The following is a 22400-nucleotide window of genomic DNA, read 5'->3' as shown; positions in this document are numbered from 1 at the left end:
GCTTACATCTCACTGTGCTGTTCTTAATATTCACCATGGGCACAGCCACAACAAAAGCAACTCTTCTAGTTAGGAGAGAGCTCTGTGAAAGGAGGCTGCAGTGGACAGGGGTGGCCTCCCTGAGCCATGAGAAGATCTTCGTGTCTCTTCATGCATCTATTTCCCTCCAGAGGCTGGGCTTGTCTTGCATCTACACACTGAATGAAGGAAGGAATGTGAGCTCTCTACCACACCTCTAGCTTTCAACATTTGCTGAGCCTGTTTGTCTATTATTTCCCCCCGCTATGACTTTTAAGATTGTAATCTCAGCAGGATAGGGACTGCCTTCTGTTTTACATTTGTACACTGTCTAGCTCCTGTGTCCAGGACCTTGAGCTGATGTGCTAATAATTAATAAGCATAATTATCTTGGGGGATACTCTTTGTGGATTCATCTGAAACTGATCTGACCGGGGATTAAATAGACCATTCTCTTTGGAAGAGAAGGGCTTTTGGTAATCACTCAGTTAAAACAATGGCTCCCTGCACAGGTGAACACAAGTGTTGCATTCAGTGGTGTTCATCATGGGTTTGCTTAGACTGAATAAGGACATAGTGTCACTTGTTCTTCTAAATTTAGGGGAACGGCAACAGCAGTCTAAACCTCTTTGAAGAAAAAGATGACACAGAGTTTTCTTGCTGACCTGCAGCAAGGGTGTGCTCTTGAGGTGTGCCTACTTTTCAATATGTGTACCCATAGAAATTCCAAATGTAGTAGTTTCATGCAGTTATTTCATCTCAGAGGTCTCTTGCGTGTGTGTCATCCTGACCTTCCACAGCTGTGTAGCATGCAGTAAATCAGTCCAGAAATTCATGTTTGAATTAATGTTCAAAATTAATATTTGATTTTTTTTTTCTTTTTCATATTCTGCTTTCCCTTTCAAATGAGGCCAGATCCTCAAGCCATTTTGCTGAATTGCATCAGCTGCGACTCTGGCTTGGAGAAATTAAAGGCAAACACCTGTGCCAACTCAGCACCACCATGGTGAATGAACTCAAAGAAGTTGCTGGAGAGTGAGCAAGACTAGAGCTTGGATGATGTTGTTAGATTTCATGTATATATACTATGTGCTAGGTAGCACCATGGGCTGCTGGTAGGAAAAGCTTCTGCTTTGGGTGGCTCCAGCATAAAGATTAGTTTCTTACTCTGTTCAGGTTGAAAACTGTTAATCAGAAAGTGCAGTATGCAATGGTGGCAGAGTTTTGTTTTGTTTTTTTTCAGAGTTAAGTATGTTCATTAACTCTTCAAAATAATGTTATCTCTTCCAGTGCGTTTTCCATTTAAATGAATGGAAATGTTCCCATTGACTTTAAAGCACAATTTCCTCCATCTCCTCCTTCTTGAAAGACTTAATCAAGCATGTTTAGTAGAAACCTATGAGAGCTGTCTAATGACTGGCTCACTTTGCCCAGGGAAAAATGTAACTATAAACTGAAACACGATGCTGAAAACCAAGTTTAGTAGAAAGTGTTTAGTCTAGTGCTAGATGAATGATGGAAGCTTGTATTTGTGAATAATTTATTTGACAATTGGTGGGGAAAAAAAATGACCGAATAAGTTCTTTGCTCATTTTTCTTTGCCTGTCTACAAAACTGGCTGAACAATGCGCAAACAAATTGCTAATATTTATGCAGGAGCAAAGAGGTCAGCTTTTGTCAAAAGTGTTTTTAGCAGTGAGTTGGGCTAGCACCAGATTAGCTTAATTTTCTTGTATCCTCTACGTAGTAAACAAAGGAAGTTGTTCTATTCGTTACTGAATTCACTGGAAATTTGCATCTCACCAGCAACACTGCTATTGCAAATCCTGTGTTGTAAAAACTGCAAATACTGGAACTTGGCTTTCATGCCTGTGGCCAGACTCCCAAGACTTTAGAAGCCTCAGTGATTTTCACTTCATAGCCCGTACAGCGGGTGCTGCCCACCTTCAGTCCCTTCTGAGCATAGTTGTGTGCAGCAGTGTAGATGGCAGCTACATACTGGGCTGAATGAGCAGAAGCTCCACTGCTAAAGAGAAGGTGTGTTTCACAATCAGGAAGGCTGCCATCTCCATCTATGATGATGCAAATAGTTGCTGATTGCCAGACAGAAGTTGCTTATTAATTATTTTTCCTCTTGGTGAGAGAGGAAATACAGACGGCTGAGTCTCTAAAGAGCTGTCTTTATTAGCTTGACCTGACAGCAGTACAGAGGTGTTTTGCTTGGGGACAAAATCCACATTTTGCCTTGCAATTTAGTGAGCTTGTCTGCATCACCTCCTACACTTCCTCCTACAATATTTCCCTTCCCCTGTGACACACCCAGGCTTTTTTTTTTTTTCGCTAGTTCTCCATTCTTGGCTACCTTCTCCCATGTCACCAAGTGAAATTAAAAGTGTTATAAAATGAATATATATTTTTAATGCTTTTCTGTCCTTCTCACCCCTTCAGAAAGACTACAGACAAATCTTTCTACACAGAACAACAAAGCTACAAGAGCATGCCACAAATGATCTCCTGGATCCCATATTCAGTGCTGTTGCTATTGGTAGGTTTAAAATTAGACAAGGACTTCTGTGGGGCTGGAGCAAGGTAGTGGATACGTACCATGGGTTCCCAGGGAGGTGTCAGGCCCCTGCAAGCCCCTCAGGATTCAGGGTAGGTACTTGAACACCTTTTGAACTGGGTACTGTCAGTCTGGTGCCTGTCTATGTCTCCTCCATATGCTATCAGCTGCAGCTGTTTCCTGTGCTTATGCCCATTCTCTTTGAGAGGTTTTCAGGTGCTTGCTTCACTTTGATATTTTCCGTTTTGGTAGGAACTGTCCACCCTCTTTGTGGCTTCACCTCTTCAGAATTGCCTGTGTGTGTGAGTGCAGAAATGGGAGGCAAGGTGAGTAACCTGCTCTTGCAGGAGTTGTGTTCCCCAGGCTTTCTTAGTTCCCATCTATTCCCAAAAGCTGCCTGATAGTGCGAAGGAGATGGGTCATAGAATCCTTTCTTCTTGGAGTGTGGGGCCTGCTTGCCCTCTCATGCAAAGAGGTTCAAAACTCGTCAGGGCTGTTGCAGGATGAGGGAAGGATGAGACATGGAAACAGCAAGTCATATGGTTCCTTTTCAGCCTTAGCTCAGGTAAACTCCCAATACATGCAGAGAAGCACTCCCTGTCTAAATGCTGTAGCCCTCGGCTGTACATGCTGTCTCAGGGAGCCCAGAGGTGCACAGGAATGCACTTCACTCTGTGCCACAAACTGAAGTGGTCACTCATGGCTTTGTCCTTGGACATGACCCAAATTCAGCACAGCCTTGTTTGTGCTTGGCTACCTAGAGCCAGCTAGGTGCCAGCCCAGCTCCTGGCATAATCTGGGGCAGCTGCAAGGCAGTAATGAACTATATGCTGTTCTCAAAACCTCCTTCTCCCACCTGTTTCTGAGAATAATGAAAAATGGACTGAACTCAGGGTTTTTTACCCCAGCTACTCCTCCTGGCCATGTGAGCTAAGTGATGGCAATGCCAAACCCTGCAGAGGAATTGTGCATTGTATAGAGAAACCACATTCAGGCTTACCCCTTTTTGCAGTGCTGGAAGATCAGAAGGTGTCCTTAATAGAAAGAAGAGCCCAAACCCCTGGATGCCTCAGCCTCATTCAAAAATAGCTCTGTCCTAAAGCCCCAGGTGTGAGCTGAATAAAACGGAAGTGCAGACTTGGGGATTTGGTGCTTGTGGGACTACTCAGAAGTTGTTTGTCTGAGCTGAATTCTCAGGTGAGCATGTTTCCTTCCGTGTGCTACTTGTAGGATCAAGCCCTGGTAAGCTGCTGAGAGTCACTGCTGCTCCTCGCGGAGCCAGAGGCAGCTCAGGGTAATCAGCACATATAGGAATAAGCTCTGACAGTGGAAGCATGGTAAGAGCATGGTTTAATTTCACTGTGGTATGCAGCACTCCAAGAAAACTCCCAGACTCAGTCCTTTTCCTTCAAGCACAATCCCTTATCAAGGTTCTTGGCAGCAATTCACTTAACAGAAAGGAGCAGCTGTCATGGTATTCCCACATACAAACATGGAAAAACAACCCCTCCCTACCTTCAGTGCAGCAATGTTATGTAGTAAGAATAATTACAATATTTAACACTTGTATCTATGCTTTTAATCTTCAAAGCACTTGATGAGCACTGGCTGCAGGTAATTGTAGCTGCAGAGTGATTTGTCCATTTGCAAAAAGAGGAGAATCTTGTGCATGACTGTTCCAGTGGTCCTGTGCAAGGTGGGCACAGTGCAAGTAGGTCTGTAAAGGCTCAATGACATGGGATATTTTGGCTGCCAGGGTTGATTTTTTTCTTATCACTGGCTGCTACCCTCCTGCTGCAGGTTACTGACTCCTCTGGTCTGTTGGTGGAATTGCTCACCTTACAGTTTCCCAACCCATTTCACTCCTAGTGAACCAGGTTAGGAAAGACCTATATAGTAAGCCACTTTAGCTGACCTGGCTTGTTTTGACTGGAATAGATCAGGGAGTGCTCAGATGAGCAGCTCAGCTGACAGACTCAGCAAAGCGGTAACTCCTGGCAGGTGGGCAGAAAAGAAGGCGACTATGGAGAGGCTTGTAGGATGCTGGCAACTGTGCAGGCTGGCACAGGAGATATATGTCTGACAAAAAGCGATGAGCCCATGCTGGTTCTTCCTCCTTTGGTTTGCCTCTCAGGCCTGTGGAACTTGTTATGGAAAGACTCAGTGTAAAAGATATTATTGTTTGCCTCAGCCTTCTGGTCCTATCTAGGTGGCTCTTGTCTCAGGCTGGAAGACTAGAAGAGGTAGTGGAGGAATTTGGACGACTTTTAATGACTTTGTTTTCAGATGTTTTTTTTATGAGGAGGAAGGATATAAGACAGCTGTTCAGTCCTACCATTTATATGGCCATCCGTTATCTGAAAAACCGGCCATTTGCTCTTGCAACATCTCTCTTATTTTGCTTTCTTACCAAATGAATTTGCTTATCCAAAAGTACTCAGGTAAAGCCTCTCTTCTTGCTTAGAGTGGGCAGAGATTAGTGGATGTGAAATACATCATCAGAGTACACAGCTCGATATGGTACCAGCTGCCTGCACCTGGGCAGGTAAAGTATCCTGAACACCCAGCTCAGCTCCTTGCCTTCACAGGCAAAAGAACTTTATATTAATTAATGTAAAGTGATCACACAGGCAAACAAAGGCTGTGTTGGTCTGGGCTCTCCCAGTTCCAAAGACTCTGTGAGTCTGTGTACTGACTGTACCGTTTAGATAAGTCTGAGGCCCACATATCTTGTGATTTGATTTTAAACAAAGCAAATCCAAACCTAATTGCTGGAACCCTTGTTTTCACTGAAAATCACACTCTTATCTGTGCAGTATGAATATCTGTCCTTCCTGCTGCCTAAGAGGAAAATTAAGGTAATACATATTGTAAGGTAACAACAATACATTAAAAGGAATTGGTTTATTCAAAGGGGTTAGCTTGGGTTTTGCTTTTATTTTAACTGTTCATGCACATTATCATTTTCCCCTTGAGGACTGTTTTGAGGGGAAAGATTGTGAAACTGAGCTAGATCTCTCTTGTGCTGCAGCTTCATTATTATGTGCATAACTCTAGAAAACGAAGTTTCTCTTCAGTGAAAATATGCCGCATAACAGTGTTGTCTCTGACACTTTGGCTGGTGAGGTTTAGTCATGTAATTCTTCCAGATTTCGTTATTATGAATCGGCTAACCATTTTCTTTTAAGGACTCCATTCCTGAAATGAATTGATGAAATATGAACCTTACCATTTTCTTAAAAAAAACCCCAAAACTAAAAAGATTCTAGACCTTATAGTTACAGAGAAAAACACCCTATGAATGTAAGCACACCTTAGAAGAGAAGAAATGAAGCTCTGGAAAGAAATACATGCACAAACCAACCTCTGAGGTTTAACCTTGTGACTCCTCCTTTTTCTTCCTCCTTTTTAAGGCCTTAATATTGCGATTGGAAGTGCTGTGGATGGGGTCAACTCTCAAAGCCAGCTCCTTCCAGGCAAGCCACAGCTTGGGAGAAGGAGCAAACCTAAGCTTTGAGCTCAATAACACAGTCTTCTGCTTGTGCAGCTCTGTGGCGGGACTGTCTGCAAGACCAGGGGAAAAAAAAACCCAAAAAAACAACAAAAAACAACCCGAAATCCTCTCCCTTGCTTGCACAGTTCCAATTAAGTGCAATCAATTTCTCAATCAATCTTTTGCTCTTAATAAAGTCAGTTATCTTTTTCCTTCTAATTCCCCTCCAGGTTTTTTAACAATTGTTCAGACAGACACAACAAGCAGCTTTTGTGAAGGAAGAGTGTAGGCGTTTCCTTTGGCTGTTTTCACTTTCTGCCTATGATGATGTTATGCTCCGCACCCTCCCAAAATCCTAATCATATACAATGAGTGTGCTAGGAGCTCATTTTTTTTTCTTCCAGCTGGCATGGATTGAGTACCCTAATTTGACAGCAAAATCTTGCCAAAATATTGGGGGAGAGGGGGTAGGAGAATAGACATTTTGTCATCTTTGTGTTGCTGATGAGTCAGACCATTTAAACTAAGGAAAGGTTTAAAAAAGGGAAGGGAAATGCTATCCAGCCTTATCTACTCCAACATTAATTTAAGTAGAAGGTAGGAGTGGAGGAAGTCTGAGTAAATGTGTTCCTTGTTCAAGTTGCCTTCAAATGGTTACAGTCATCTGCAAGCTGAAAGAAGATGCATTAAATTGTTGCCTACCATTAAGCGACTGTGACGGAGAGGCCCTATGTATGCTCGCCTTGGCTCTGTGTGTGTGCAGAAGCCATGCGTTCTTGATGTGTGTATGTAAAATAGTTCAGCGCTGGCTTCATTTGTATTGCTTTAACTCCCCTGTGATGCCACGTGGGAGGGAGGCTATGTTGTATCCATAGGGAGAATATTTATACCTGAATAAACCTGTCCCTGATAGGTTTAGCTCTTCTGGCTTAAAAAAAATAAAAAACAAACTGTCCTTAGTTGACAGGGTCACGCAACTGCAAAGATTATCCTTGGGTCAGGCCGTGTCTGGAAGCAGAACTGGTTGGTCCTATTCAAAGTGGATGAGAAGATTAGATTGAGCAGGTATTAAGTAACTTAAGAAAAAGGAGGAGAGAAAAAAACAGGTGTAGTTAGGAGAGATGTGAGTGACCTGAATGGGAAGAGGCAAGAGGGTGTGGTAGTGTGGAAAGTGTCAGCAGCATAGTCCTTACTTAAACTTGCCTTGCATGTTGATTTTAACATAGGGACAGTCAAGTCAGGCCTATATGTGTAAAGGAAAAGAGAAGGTGAATGTCAAGAAAGTGGTGTAACCTCACTGCGAAGTAATAACAAACTGAATGAGGGTGAAGCTGGGTGTCCTAGGGGAACTAGTGGAAATCATGTTACACAAAGGCACATTTGCACTGCAACAACTCCTACTCCTGTCAACAAACTCAAGCCAGCCTCACACTTCTCGTGGACCTGTTGGCACTGACTTTTTGTGCACAGGGCTGTCTTCTCTAGCAGGTTTTGCAGCCCCCAGCAAGCCCTGTGATCCTGTGTTTACATTGCTATCGGTCCCCAAGTGAGGTGATTTGAAGCTAGCTCAGCTGGGCCTATCCTGCATGCAATTCCTGTGGTGCAGACATGCCCCGGGATGTTTAAAAGTGGGTAAAACCCAGACGAATATGCTAAAGGTGGTAACAAGATGACAGGGAAGTGCTACCCTACATGATGGGCCATTTTCAACTCTATTTTTGAAGTTAACCCTGCCAGAAGGTGAAGAGGTGAAGAAAAAGTTTGTTCATTTTATTATCCTTCTGCTTCTGTTCTAGTCACAGTCCCCAGCTAGCTCAGCTGAAGGCAAATCCTCCAGCGTAGCTCAGAGGAAGTCTGATCCAAGTGACTCCAAATTACAGTGGCATGGAGGCATTAGTATGGCAGCAGAGACCTGTTGGATACTAAGTTTTCTCATGAATGCCCTTTTGCTTGGGTAGAGGGATGGAGGAGCTGTGTAGGAGCTGCTGTGCTGGTTGTAAGCTGGGAGGCTGAGCCCTTGCACTGGGGTGATCCTCCCTGGTTTGGGTCTTCCAGCCTCAGGGCTATTTGCATTGTGAGGATGGCACAAAGCAGCCTTACTTCAGGGAAGGATTGGGGCCCGGGCCTTATCTCACTTTGATTGTATTAAATAATCTATCTGTCTGCCACGTTATTTACATAACTCTTATTTAAATAGTTTTACATCAGACACACTGAATCATGAGACTGAAAGTCTAGACGATTCTTGCCTGCCTTTAACCCTCCTGTGTTGACATTTTTCTTGTCTCTCCCTTCAGGAGTACCCTGCTCTGAATTTGGTCTGCACGGAACATATGAAATACCTGGTGGTCCCAGGCTTAAGAGTGAGCAAACTTAAATTGCTGAGGGGAGAGAGCAAGAGCACAGAGGGCACAAACAGGGGAGGGGAAGAAGGAGGCAGGGAGGAGGGCGATGGCTGGGAGTTGTTTGTCTGGTTTTACTAGGTCAGCTCTGAGTGAGGCTGCAGGGCAAATGGCTTTGGACAGACAAACTTAGTACCCCAAGCTTGCTTTCTGACAGGTGCTACCCTGGAAAGCTGCTCTAGGAGTTAATTCATTTCAGGAAGAGCAGAAGAAGGAGGTATAGAGTTACCTTGTGCTAAGTGGGCTAATAGGCAGAGGCTGGAACCTGGGAACTGGGAGAGAGCAAATGGAATAAAAAAGACATTTGTCATTTTAGAGAAAAGCCAAGAAAGCCCATTCATTTTCCTAGGTTCTCCCCACTCCTCTAAAAGTGCATTATAAATTACTAATAATTCATATAAAGCTTGTGTTATGGCATGCTTGGCAAATTCATCTGTCTCTCCTTCCGAAGGCACATTCCAGGTTTTATGCCTTGCTGTAACAAGCTTTGTTGTTATGATTCCATTATATTAATATATTGATTTTAATATATGTTTCCCGCAATACTGTGTGCACTGGAACCGAAGTTCAGCTTCGGAAAAAAAGGGGACCGAGGCTTCTGGTTTCTCATCTTTCTCTTCCCCATGAAAAAAAGTTTGTCAAGGGCTGCTTCGGCCCTGGCTGCCGCTTTCAGAGCGTTTTGGGCTGGCTAGGCTGAGATGGAGCAGCACTTCCACCTAGTGGTCTTTAAAAAATAAGGCACATTCTTCAACCTGGGGGCTTCCAAGTCGCCAAACAAAAGTGTGAAGCGAATTTCTGAAACTGCGTGTCTTGCCCTAACGTGTAGCAAATGATTATTCTTATCCCAGAAATAATAACAAAATAATCCGTTGTGGGGGTTTTTGTGTGTGGTTTTTTGTTTGTTTGTTTTTCTATTTTCAAGTAAATTCTCGAGCTTATTTCAGTGGACATAAATGCAGTTTGCTAGACTGCAAGTTCAGGGGTCCCATGACAGCAAGGTGAAGCAGAGAAGAAGATCATGAGCTCCTAAATTCAAAAGCAATGCAATGCAGCACTGCGTTACATATACAAAGTGCTCTGCACCTGTGTATGCATCCCCAAGTATTTTACACAGATTCGTATTTTCACACTTAATTTACAGATGGAGAAAATAAGGTATGAGGGAATATGGCAGACACTTTGTTAAATAGTATCTGTTTTGAACTCTAATTTTTGGGTGCTGCGTGTAGATACTGTTCTCCTGAGAGCAGTTAACTGAAGTTGGTAAGGATTTAGAGTGCGTATGGATCCAGCATGGCAGGATCCTGATCTGTGGGATACTGTTCCATTGCAGATAAATAACCACCACAGCAACAGCAACAGTGCCCTATAATGTAATAGCAGAGGAACCTTAGACCCTCTGAAAACCAGACCTAGTGTCTCAAGCCAAGCTCTCAGAGAACTGACACCTTTGAGACGAGCAGATACTTCTGAACAAGTTAGAGGGGCCAAGCTGAGAATAGCTCAGTGGAGTTAAATCACATCGGTGTGCCTGTTGGCAGCAAAAGCCCAATAAACTTCTAAGGGGAAGGCCCAGGTTTGCTGTCTTTTACTGCCATTGCCAAGCTGTGCTGCCTCCTTTCAGCAACTAGCTGTTGGGAAAGATGAACTTGCTGTTCTGCAAGGGTTGTTTCCCAAGAAGGAGGCTCGAAGGGTGCAATTGTTGTTGTGGAGACTGGGGAATTACACACACACACATAAGCACACACACAAATATACACATATACCCACACCCGCCTCTGATTTCTGTGAAGGGAAGTTATAAGTTCAAAAGTGAGGATCAGAGCAACTGAGTTGACTCTGCTGTGAATGGTAGTATGTGATTGACATCTCTGGGCTGATTCAACATCCAGGCATGACATGAGGTGTGTTTAAGTTATTTTAAGATGCTGTGGCTTGCCTTAGGGTATCCTGAGATTCTGACACTCTGCCAAATAGATTTGAGTCCCTGGGGGAGGGGGTGATCTTCTAATAGCCACACCCTTCTGATTGGCTGCCCAAATGCAATTATATTTTTAAAAAATCTTTATTGACAGAGAAAAATGAATGTTTTTTTACTGGAGAAACACACAGGTCATTGTTCCTCTTCTGCCGTGTGACTCATCTGAACCAAGCTGTCTGTTTATTGTATCTACTAATGCAGCAACTTGGAAAAGCCAACCCATAAGTGTTTCTTTTGTTTCCTAAAAAACAATCGTTGGGTGCCTTTTGATACTTTTTTTTTTTTTTTTTAAGCCTACCGTGTTTTGGAATGAGAAAAGCACAGACACTTTCTTGGCAAATCTTCCATAACCTTTTATGTTCCACCCTTAGACAGTACCTTCTTTTATTTGGCTTGCAACAGAAGCGCTTTACACCTCTGAAGAGAAAAAACCTTAACATGCCTGTGAGGCAGGCGAGTCTGAAGGCTAGCATAATGTCATGCCTTATCATGACATTAGGTCCCAAATACGTTCCTGAGGTCTGGACCCAAAGAGTGACCTCCCTTGACTGGATCCATCAGCACTCAGTAGCCATCTTCCTGGGACAGGAACGTGAGCCTTTACTCTGGGCACTCCCTTTCCTCACAGAAGAAATGTAACGCTTGCACCCACAGTCCCCGCTGCTATTGATGTGGCTGCGGCGTCAGGGTAGGAGTCGCGTGGATGCAGATCCACCCCAAGGCCCTCTTTTCTGCCCATTGCACAAGTCAGCAGCACGGAGTTTGCAAGAGCCTCCCCCCTTGTCCAGCTGCCTGAGTCCTGCCCCTTTGGCACAGCAGAATTGCCCCATGTGCAATGCAGCTGGAGAGGGCTCTGCCCGCAGAGGAAGCACGACATTCATCCCTAAATGCAGGAACAGTTCTGAGAGGTTTTTTTTTTTCCCTTGTGTATAGTTTTTTTCATTTGTTTGTTTTGTTTATTTGTTTTTGTTTATGGTGGCTGACTGCTAGCTCCTAAGTTCTTTCGGATGAGGTATTAATCAGAAGTAGGCTAACATGCAAATAAATACATTATCCCAAACGAAAAGAAAAGGACTTCAGAGAATGCACTTATCTCCATACTGCTGGGGTAGTTGAAGCAGCTGCAAGAAAGCTAATAGCAGGGTTGAAACCAGACTTGCCAGCAATTTCATTCTTGGCCAGACAGTCAATTTTTTCATGCTTTTGTCTGGCTGTCTCTCTGTAGGGCTGCACAAGGAGAGCAGTTTTACTTTCTTTCATTATTATACGTATATTTTTCTGCTGAATTCATCTATGACTGCCATAATAACTCAGGAGCACTCTGTTTCCAAGGAAGCTTGAGTGACTGAATAATGAAGATGAATCAGGATTCAGAAAAAAAAGAGAAAATTATTATTTTCCGTGCAGCCCAAACCCAATAATCTACTTTTGCCAACCTGTCCCTATGAAGTAAAAAAGAAGCATTCATTTGTACCGCCTCATTTTCCTCTGCATACAGTGAAAGGATTTTTTGTTGCAATCTGTCACCCTCATGTGCACTCTCTAGACAGCCTGTGCCCCCTTCTACTCCAGGCAGTACGTAGAGCAGTTATTTTTAATAGGAACTCATTTAACATACCTATGTGTTGGTTTGCAGCAGAGGTCACACTCTCTGGACTTCATTTCAGCTGGGGTCCTCCTCTGGACAAAGGTGATGTGTCTTAGAGCGTCTTTGGCTTGGCAGAAACGTTTATTAAAATACCACAAGTTCAGACAATGCTGGTTACGAGGAGTGCACAGTGCATTACATGTGGGAGGACTGGTGCAGAGTTTCCAGTAAAAATGAAGTGACTTAGAAAACTCTTCTTCACCCTGGCACATCCCAGGGAGCGTATTCTGTGTCTGTCTGTCTGGTGTAGCCTGTTCACACTCGATGCACTATGTGTACTTGTACATGTCTCACAGAAAATCTTGGGAATCGTTTAGCTCCTCACTCGCACACAGCACGGCTTTCAAAGTGTCCCAAAGAGCATTATTTTGTGTCCAACGAAAGCCTGTCTCAGATTTTAAGCATAAGCAGGGACCAGAATTTCAGCTGCTGCAAATCAATGAAGTCCCAGGGAAGCTGATGAGGGTCCACCAATTTATGCCAGGTGAAAGTTTGGCCCTCGACTGGCCCCAATACTTTGCCCTGAAGATGTAGGCAACACAGGTGAAAGGCAGCGCCCTGCGTATTGGCAGCCCACGGAGTCATAGCACAATGCCCACCATGAGCCACCGAGCTAATGCAATGCGGTTTCATCATCCGTCCAGGCAACATGAGGACACAGATATTGCAAGACAATTTCAGTCTGTTGCCACAAGCTGTTTTGCATCTCTTAGAGACTTCAGTTGTCACAGGAGTGGCAATCTCTTCTCAGCCTTCCCCACTGGCAGTGAAAAGGGAGGCTATTTCTTATTCTATTTCTTTGCTCTTTCTGTGCCCTTTCTGCATTTTGCAGGATGGGAAAGGTTTTGCTTAGATTTCTAGGTTTTTTCCTTTTCTTAATTTTTTTTTTTTTTTCTCTCTTAGTGCTACTGTGAGCTCTAGTTAAGCCCAGGAACTTTTTGTGACCCTAACATTAGGTGCCTAACAGTCTACGAGGGGCTTGAAGAAGACCTTCTTCAGAAGGTGGAAGTTGATGGATTCAAAGGATTGAAGGCCCTTTGCACCAGCTGACCCTCCAGTCCTGTCTTTTTCCATAATCCCATGGGACTTGATTTCACGGCTGAAACTCTGGCTTTTGCTCTGTCTCTGTCATCTTTGAATTCACTGTTCAACCAATAGTTCGAAGTATATGTCAATTTGAGCTAAAAATAATGCAAGTTAGAGAAAAGGAGGAAAGTACTTCCAGTTTCATTCTTTAAAATGTTTTCAATTACATAGCCACTTGTAGGTTATCCTCCAACAGGGTCATGCCTACTGATGATATACCTAGTGAGATGTTAATGTAGTTATACTCACTTGTACCTGCTGATCAAGTGGCTTGACATCTTTTTCCTTCTGTTTTTGACCAATAAAACCTTAAGTTGGGATCTGGCAGTGTGAGAGAGCACACCTGACTTGTCAAGGCAGTTTTGCTGCTGATAGTACTCAGTGTACAAGGTTACAGTACTCTGGTTTTCACTTGCACAGCTGCTTTGTCCTACTTTCTAGGTCAAAAAAGAGTCCAGAGAAGACTGAAATCAGGAGATCAGTGCTGAAGATTTAAGAGAGAGCTGTGACTTCTGCTTAAATTGGGTCTTCGTCTGTGCTCCAGTGTCCACCTTTCGATTATACCTCCCTGTCTCTTGATACTGGTGTAAGGACAAAATATAGCCACATTTGTGAGCTGCTCAGAAATCAGGGTGACCAGTCTTTTGTTACAAATTATTGCTGACTCTTGGTTGTGTCTTAAGGCTCTGGGTGACTTTTTCCCCTGGTTAAATGTCTATGGAACAGGACACAAATGTGTGAGTCTGAGAACTCAGACTTTCTGTCCCTACCTGCTATTGAAGCCAAACAAAACTCTGAGTGAGGCTGTGGGTATGTGTTCTTTTCATCTGGGATGTGCATTCTTTAAGTATTTTGAAAATCCCATTCTGTGCCTGAGTCAGCAATGCAGCATTTGGCTTGTAGTGTGGTACCTACTCACCAATTCTTTTGCCAGCAGCAAGCATACAAATCCAAACCTTTCAGTCTGATCTGTGACTTCACCGTGTCATGTTAGTCTGAAATACAGATGAATAGGACTTGGTTTCAGATACCAAGTTGTCTTCCAGTTCCTCAAGAAGTACATTCATCTTCAACAGGATTGCAAGATTTCAATGGCTAGGAGTACAGCAGGATTCCCCTTTATCCATTTATGCCAGCTATACTGGCAATACTTTTGGATAGAAGTAAGCAAACAGGGTCCTGGCACCACATTTACTGTTCTCCTGAGTTTATAAGCTAGGTAAGTGATGGAGATATTCTGAGCTGTAAATGGTGTCATAGCAACAAATGGCAGATCAGCATGTGGGTAGACTGTAAGGGGAGAGAAGTGGCAGACTGACACATGTAGCATGGGCACTTCTGTTCACAATTATATCAGTCACTTCCCACTCTGAGGGGTGGGTTTAGCTCAAGGAGAATATTTTGAAATTGATGTGGGAAGAGAGAAGGCAGATCTATAAGATGCTGCTTTGGGGTCTCAGGCTTGCTCATCTTCCCTTTTTCTTTGTGCCTCTTAAAAGAGGTTATGTTCCTTGACTGCATTACCATCACCTCTGGGTGCCTCACTTTCCCTGCTGGGCTGAACCATTGCTGGGGCTTCTGTGAGTAAAGTCTGAGTTGGCAGGTAGAAACTGTCAGTCCTTGGGTGCATTCCCCTTTCTCCTACCTGCCTTAAACCCTTTTATTCAGCCATTGCAACCACCTGAGCCATTACTGGAGACAGGGGAATGAGCAGATCATGGATGTGTTATTTGTGCTGCCAAGTGTTACCAGTGCTGTAGCAGGAAGGGAGAGGAAGGCTGAGCCCTGTTTATTTGGGGTCTGCTCTTGTCCTTCCCACATCCGCCCCCAGGCTCAGCTCACCTTGGGAGCAGCTGCAATGGCCTGAGGAAGCTCAGGTAGTGGGAGGGAAGGTAAGCAGCATCTCAACAAAGCCAGAGGAGGCTCAGAAGAGTGGCAAAAGGGATGTGAGGGAGCAACAGGGTTCAGGTGTGCCCTCCTGCTCTGCACCTCCTCTCCTCACAGCCTCCACCTCAAGTGGTAGGAAGGTGCAGGAGGTGGTCCTCCAGGCAAGCTGTCTTCTGTCTGGGGAGGGCAGATCCTCAAAGATGGGCTGAGAAGGACTTAGTGAGAGAAGGACATTTGCCTAGAGACATTAGTTACGCAATAAGGCTCTGAGAACTTGGATCTGATTTTGGAGTCACTTCTGCCTTGAGCATGGACTTGGACCAGAAATCCCCAGAGATCCCTTCTAGGTGAAGTTGTTCAGTGACTTGCCTTCTTGCCTTCTTTTCCACTTAATCTTTGCCTGTGAAAATCAAATGCTGAGGTTAAATCGGTCTGTGTTTTAACCTCCCAAGTAATCATACTCTCCTTTTTAAAAAAAAAATTCCCTGAAGCTATAGCCAGAGGGAATGCACCTAATACAGTCAGCTTTGTCTTTTAATGTCTGCATTTGACACAAGGCACACACATTTTATCCCTGCTTAGCATCTGTTCCAAAGCTATTGCTCTGTGTTTATAACTAAGGTGCTCTACAAAGAGCTGCATCCATGGGAGACATTGCCATTTTCAACTCCAGATTGCTATCTACCTTCTGAAGGTTCCTTTCCATCTCCTGGAAGATTTGCTTAAGTAGAAGCTCCCTGAATCATTTCAGTCAAAATGGATTGGTTTATGTAAGCCCTGCAGTTTAAACCATTTGAGGTACTCAGGCACAATGCAGGAAGGTCGGCTGATGACTCCCTTGAGCTGACAGGACAGTAATCGCTGGCAGTGACATGTAGATAAGGGGACTGGAGATTGCACCCTTTGTGGAGGGCACAGCTGGAGCTGGATGAGGCCATAAGATGGTGAGAACTGGCTGTAAAGTCAGATACATTTATGGACCTACTGCTCCTTTTGTGATACTAGTTTAATGCTAGCAGACAACTCTGATGTTGAAAGAATCACTCCTGAAATACAATGAAGTGAAGAGGATGAGGGCAATCATTATTATCCACCATGTATTTTGTTTTATGTGTAACTCTGCAGGCCTCAGAAGGAAGCTTTTTGTCCTTAAAGTATACACCTAAAGCAACATTCAGATGCTTTTAAACTTCGATGTGGATTGGGAAGCAAAATCTGAATGCCATTTACTAAAACACGTTATTAAAAACAACATGTTTACACTGAGAACAATCCATGCATGAAGCAGTCTTGAAGAATCTGAACAAACATCAGAGGTAATATTAAGACTGACTAAATTGCACTGAAGAAAGTATTAAAAAATATTTTTTGTACCTGTCTCAGGCAGCTTGGATAAAGGCAAATACGCTGATCAGTCTCAGCTCACCTTGGGGAGATTGAGTAGGAAGGAAATATTCAGCATGGACCTTTCCACCTTCCACACGGAGGATTCAATCTCAACCTTTTTTAGCTTTGTGTTTGCCATATTCTGGGATGTCGTTGTATTATTAGTCACATGGGGAAAAGACAGGTGCTGAGACTGAGTCTATGTCAGTAAATCCAAGCTCTCCTGGCAGCCTTCCTGAGTCCTGGAAGATGACTGCCTATGCTAGTGAACTAGCAGCACATTCTCTGGCATGAACGTGGCCCATTGCAACTGGTGCTCTCTCTGACTATTTTTTTGGCCTGATCTAGCAACTGGAGTGTGTCAAGGACCATACCCAGTAGCTAGTTTTCTTGCTGCCACCTTATTTAGGAGACTAGTTCACTAGTACACTGTTGTCTGCCAGCAGGCCAGGATATTTGGTCCTAATGTGATAACGGTCTAGTTTACTGGTATGGATATAGCCTGACTATAACCCAGCATGCAGTGTGCATGTGCCATACCAGAATTCAGCATGGAGCATGTTAGCTGTTTAATGACCTAAGCAGAATATGTCAGTAAACCTCCTGGACTTTCATGCTTTGTTACCTTGGAGGAGAGAGAGGTGGGACACTGGGGGCAGATTCTGTCATGGTGAGACTTAGGAACACAGTAACAGGGGGAGTGTAGAGATGCCCAAAGCCCAAGTGTGTTCAGTTGGTCCTTGCCAAGACAGGATCTTTGCAAATGAGCACCAATCCTGCCTGATTCACAGAATGATGAGAAGGAAAAAAATCATAAAGGGAGTGAGTTTTTCATGGTGCTATCACATTCCTAGAGGTGTTCCTATAGGCAAGGGCAGAGCTGGGATACTTTGCCCACGACACCAAGTTGGAAGCCTGACTGTGCCATCCCTGCTTAAGCACCTCAGGAAGGTTTCTGAGAATATCCACCTAATGAGGCTAGGCTCAAGACTTCTGTCCAAAATGTGCTGAGGCACTTGTGTCATGCCTTGACCCTCATGACTGCGTTCCTAAGTTTTGACATATTTTTTGTATTTTCATCATCTTAACATCTTCAGAGTTGTATTGCTATATTTACTGTACAGAGTATCTTAGGAGCTGGAACATAAATAACCTGTAATATTCAGAGATGTGTTGGTTTCCAGCTAGTGCTGGAAGGATGAAATGAATATTTGGGACAAGGATCTGAGCGTGTTTTGGAGGAAAGGATACATCATCATTACTTTTGTCTTGCAGATGCAGAAAGCAGAAAGGGAAAGACCAGGATCTGCTCAGGGGTTTTGCTAGAGGCAGGGGGCCTGTGTGAGGCTGGAGGGAGAGGCAAAGGGAGTGAGCGTGGGACAGGAGCCACTGCAGTATTGTCACTGGAAACTGAGGACTGGGAAGCCAGGCTATATATGAGAAAGGGAGTATGAGCTGGTGGTAGGGAGCCAGAGACAAATAATAGGCTGCAGCCAGAGTAAGGAAGTTTTGTAGGCAATTTATGGGTCAGGCATTAATTTGATGTCTGTCTGGTGGCCTTCAAGCTGGGTACGGGACAGGGTCCCTTTCCTGTGCATACCAGCCGTGATGTGCTGGGTTCTCCTCAGCTAGGCAGTGGCTCACAATACTCACTGCGTCTCACCCCATATCTGCATGTCTCTGGGACCTTGCAGTAGCTCATAGTGCAAGAGCTCACAGTGCTGAGGAAGGCTCTTCTTAAGGGAGGGTTAATTCTGCATCCAGCACCTACACAGCCCAGTCTGCAACGCACAAAGACCCTGTCATGAATCGATACTCCTGAGCTATAATATCTTGTCATGCATGACAGCTGCTTTTGTCTAGCTTTGTCTTCTTCCTTTGCACATGCAAATAAATCTGGGTTGCAGTAAACTGTGTTTTACACCTAATGTAGTAACCCATAATTTCTGTACACAATAAAGCAGCACAGAGCATTGCAGATGATTTGTGGTCATTAAATAGTTGAACTTAATTCTTCTCATTAGGCTAAAGGGGCAAACTGCACATGCAATAATGGTTTCAGTATTTCTGTCATCTGTGTTGTTTTCTTGTTCAGACGTAAGTATTTTTTTCCTTCTGTGATCTCCAGATCTCTATGAATTTCTACATCATTTAAAATACTGTATAAAGGATGGACAATCCATTTTCTGGGTGCAAGATATTACCATTGTCCTTCTGTGCTAAGTATCTTCCAAGGTAACATTAGGTTATCCAGACATGATAAGAAGCTGGTCTGCTTGCTGACATAAAGTAGTTGTAAATTTGCATCATTTGGATCATGCTTGTCTAATTCTCAAGTCCTTGTAAACTGATTTCCATTTTTCCTATAAACTTATTGTTTTCCCTCTTCTCCCCCAGTCTTGATGTCAACTGTTAATATAATTAATGTTTTTTTTCTACTTCTGCTTCCAGATAACTGCTGAAAATGTTAAACAAACCAGAGCTCTGGCAGGACTCTGCCAGACACTTCATCCAAACATATCATCTTACAAGTCTGATAAAAGGATCTGTTGGATTTTCTTTCAGATGAGATAATACATTTGTGTCCATTGCAACCAATGTTAATGTGAGTAGAAAGCACTGAGATCTAAATTAGGTAGATAAGTTGTTACGATGAGGCTATTTTCAAAAAAGAGCAGCATGAAAAATGGAGAGCTATGTACAACTTGTATTGAGTGTGGACTTTATTTCATGTTGTGTGGTGTTAACACAGTGTGCGTTTGCAAGTTAATGAGTAACAGTCGGTATGAACTGTTGGACTGTGAATACTCTTGTATTGCCCTATTTATTGTTAGAGGGCTGGAGAGAATTGCTCTGAGACATCTCTTTCTGGGCAGACTGGTCCATGCAGAACCAAAAGCGGAATAAGAAGAACAATACCCATTTGCTTCCTTATGAAATTTGGATGCAAGCTTTTTTTTGGGTTTCTTTTTGACTCTCCCAAACATCTTCAGTTGGTATATTTTCCACTGCCATTTAAAAACAATGCTTTGTAATAATAAGATTCATAAAAAGCATAAACAAGAGAATAAAAATATATATCGAACAAATAAATCTGACGGGTTTAAAAAAGGCGAGGCAGTTGCCACACACTGTCTTTACCTCGGCAGCTCAAAGCTACGGCTGAGTGCTTCAGCACGCTGCTCGAGTGGAAGTCACGAAGATCACAGATTGCTTGGCAGAGCACCCACTGTGCAGAGGCTCGTCTCTCAAAGGACTGCAAGTTTGGCCCTCAAATACAGCTTTCTACTTGTAGGACTCCCTGAGTTTTGTCTGCTGGCAGGCAAGCTGCCTTTCGTTAGTGCCTCCGCTCCTGTCTAATTGTGTCCCTTGCTTTGGGCCTGATCCAAGGCCAATGGGGAGACTTTCGCTGGCTCCAGTCAGCTTTTGGAGCAGCCTCTTTGAAGGGAAAGTCTGGCAAAAGGGCCATGTGGAGAGCTATGAAGTGCTCGTGCATGTTCTCTTTGAGCTTAATGGTGCTCTGTGCTCTGAAGTGTTCATGCATGAGTACAGGGTAAAAAAGGGAAAAAAAAAAAAAAAAGTGCTAAGCCAGGAGAAAGAGGGCAGGGGAACCTGATCCTGCATGAACCGGAGTGCAGCTGCATAGCCTTGAGCGTTATTGTGCATAGTAGCAAAAGTGAGGCCCAAAAGGGGAACGCTTAACTAAGTGCCTCACCAGCACTACGAGATGCTTACACTCATGTCTCTTCAGACATGCCTGCTGTGAGGCTGGGTGGGAGTATTAAGGGATCTCAAGATTTAATGCTTTATGGTGAAAAGGGCCAAAATGAGTGTTTGACTTGCACCTGCATGTGAGTCCCTGCTAGGACTGGCAAGAATACATTCTTAGCATGTGTGATGCTGCGTGGCCGTGGATTTTCATGGGCCAGTGGATGTTTTGTAGGCTAGAAAACTCAGTGTTTCTTGATTAGTGAGGGTGATGAACAATCTGAATTGCATTAAATGAAAAATGCATTCCAAAAGCAGCTGAACAGAGAACAGGGCATGTAGTCAAGTAACATGCTAGAAAGTCAAGTAAAGTGACATCCTAGAAAAATACTTCCGTACCATCAGCAGTGATGGAAAGAACCAAGAGCCTGAATGTTACCAGATAGTAAATATTACGGAATCAGTATTAGTGAACTGAGAATTTGAATGGAGCCAAAATATTTCAGTAACATGACAAGCAGGAACATTTTTTCTCAATGAAATTTATTCAGGAAATTGAACTGCTGTTCAGGGATGCTATCTAACATTTTGCTCTTTTTCAAAGCAGCAGTGGCAGTTCCATACAGATGCAGAAAGTGAAGGGTAAACCAAGTCGGTAAATAAGATCCCTTCATCAAACTTATGTCATATCTGGGTGTGCCAGGGCTAAGCACAGGGTATGTCTCTATTTGTTGCTACCTCTCGTCAAAGAGTACTTCTCTGTAAATATTAAACAGGAGCCCAGTAATGGACCCAGGACAGAAATTTTGAAGAGCATGTTTTATCTGAGAGGTGAAAGAAATTTACTCATGGATTGAACCTAAACTGGAGTTTTCCCATTCTAGGTTCAAGAAATCCAGCTGGGATGCTTGAAGGCAGCTGTCATGGACGGCAGGAAGAGTGAACTTCCTTTCCCCAGACCCGGGGCTCACATGGTCCTTAGCCCAAGGGTATAATGAAAGCTGGAGGAACCGCACTGACAAACGTGATGATGTGGAAGGTTTCCCTGACTAAGAAACATTTGACTGTGAATGAGCTCCATGGGGAGCCCAGAGTCAGGCTCCACAGAAAATGAGGGGAAAGGCAAGCATATATGGAAAGGAGATGTAAAGAAATAGCCCAAGATAGTATCAAAAAGAGGGAGGAAAAACCCCAAGTATTATGTTAAGTGGAAGAAAAATTAATAAAGACCTGGAAAGGAAAGAATGTAGAATTAATGGTTACTCTCAGGTGCTGTCATTTTATTTCATTTTCAGTCATTTTCAGTCAATTTACTTAATGCTGAACTGGCTGTCTACTGAAAATATATAGCTTTTGGGTACTTTTTTTTAAATATTAACCTATGTTTGAAATTGAAATTAAGAGACTGACATGTTTTGTTGGCTCTGTTATTTGGATGCTTATATTTGACACATTCGTTCAGGCATTGTTTTGTCATTAGGGTAAAGTTTTCATGGGGTTTGTATGTGTGTGTGTGTGTGAGACAGGCAGGAGGAAGAGGAGAAAGTGCAGCTTTTCCCAAATGGGGGTCATGACCCGCAAGCTTAGTAGGTCAGAGTTGAGGATTTAAAAAAAAAAAAAAATAATTTCCTTTCTTCTGTGCAATGAAGACTGAATGAGAGTGCAACAGGCACACAATCTGTTTGCTGCCCTCGATTTTCCTAGCTACAGGAGGTGTTTTTGTTTGGTTTGTTTTGTTTTTCTTTGGTTTTGTGTTTTCTTTTTGTTGTTGTTTAATGTTTGAGGTTTTTTATTTGTTTGTTTCTGGTTTTTTACCATCTATGCTGAAATGAAAAATGCAAATGCTGGTAGCTCATTACAGTTTAGGAAATGAGACAAGGATATTTTTCCCAATGCCAAGAGTTTTTATAGAGCAAACAGGTTCTTCCTTGACACGTGCTTCTAGGCTGTTGCTGTGTTGCTCAGTAGGTCAGTGCTGGCAACTTCATCATGTCTTTGTTGTGCAGCACAGATGCCTTGGTTATTAGCTGCACTGTGCTGGCACGGGAAGGACAACTGTGCAAGGGCTTCTGTTTTAAAACCAGATAAAGTCCCCATGGCTTGAGCAGAGGAAGAATGTCTTAGAGCTCTGGTGGTGACAAGGGCAGTAGAGGCTTCATGAAACCAGGGAGAAACACACAAACATGTGCAAGCCCATCTGGCAGCCAGAGGGCATTTGCCATACATGC

The 22400-nt window shown here is 43.5% G+C and overlaps 1 long non-coding RNA gene across 1 annotated transcript; it reads left to right on the top strand.

Annotated features, from left to right (window-relative positions):
* The first annotated feature begins 2583 nt into the window (after window positions 1-2583).
* LOC110361890 (uncharacterized) lies at window positions 2584-21657 on the top strand. The gene is made up of 4 exons (XR_002418775.2): window positions 2584-2673; window positions 2834-2907; window positions 18916-19069; window positions 21057-21657. It is a non-coding gene; the product is annotated as an uncharacterized LOC110361890 (long non-coding RNA).
* The last annotated feature ends 743 nt before the right edge of the window (window positions 21658-22400 follow it).

Source organism: Columba livia, chromosome 2 (assembly GCF_036013475.1).
Source record: "Columba livia isolate bColLiv1 breed racing homer chromosome 2, bColLiv1.pat.W.v2, whole genome shotgun sequence".
NCBI classification, from domain to species: domain Eukaryota; kingdom Metazoa; phylum Chordata; class Aves; order Columbiformes; family Columbidae; genus Columba; species Columba livia.
Note: the sequence above shows the minus strand (reverse complement) of the source record. Positions and strands in the feature narration are given on the sequence as shown.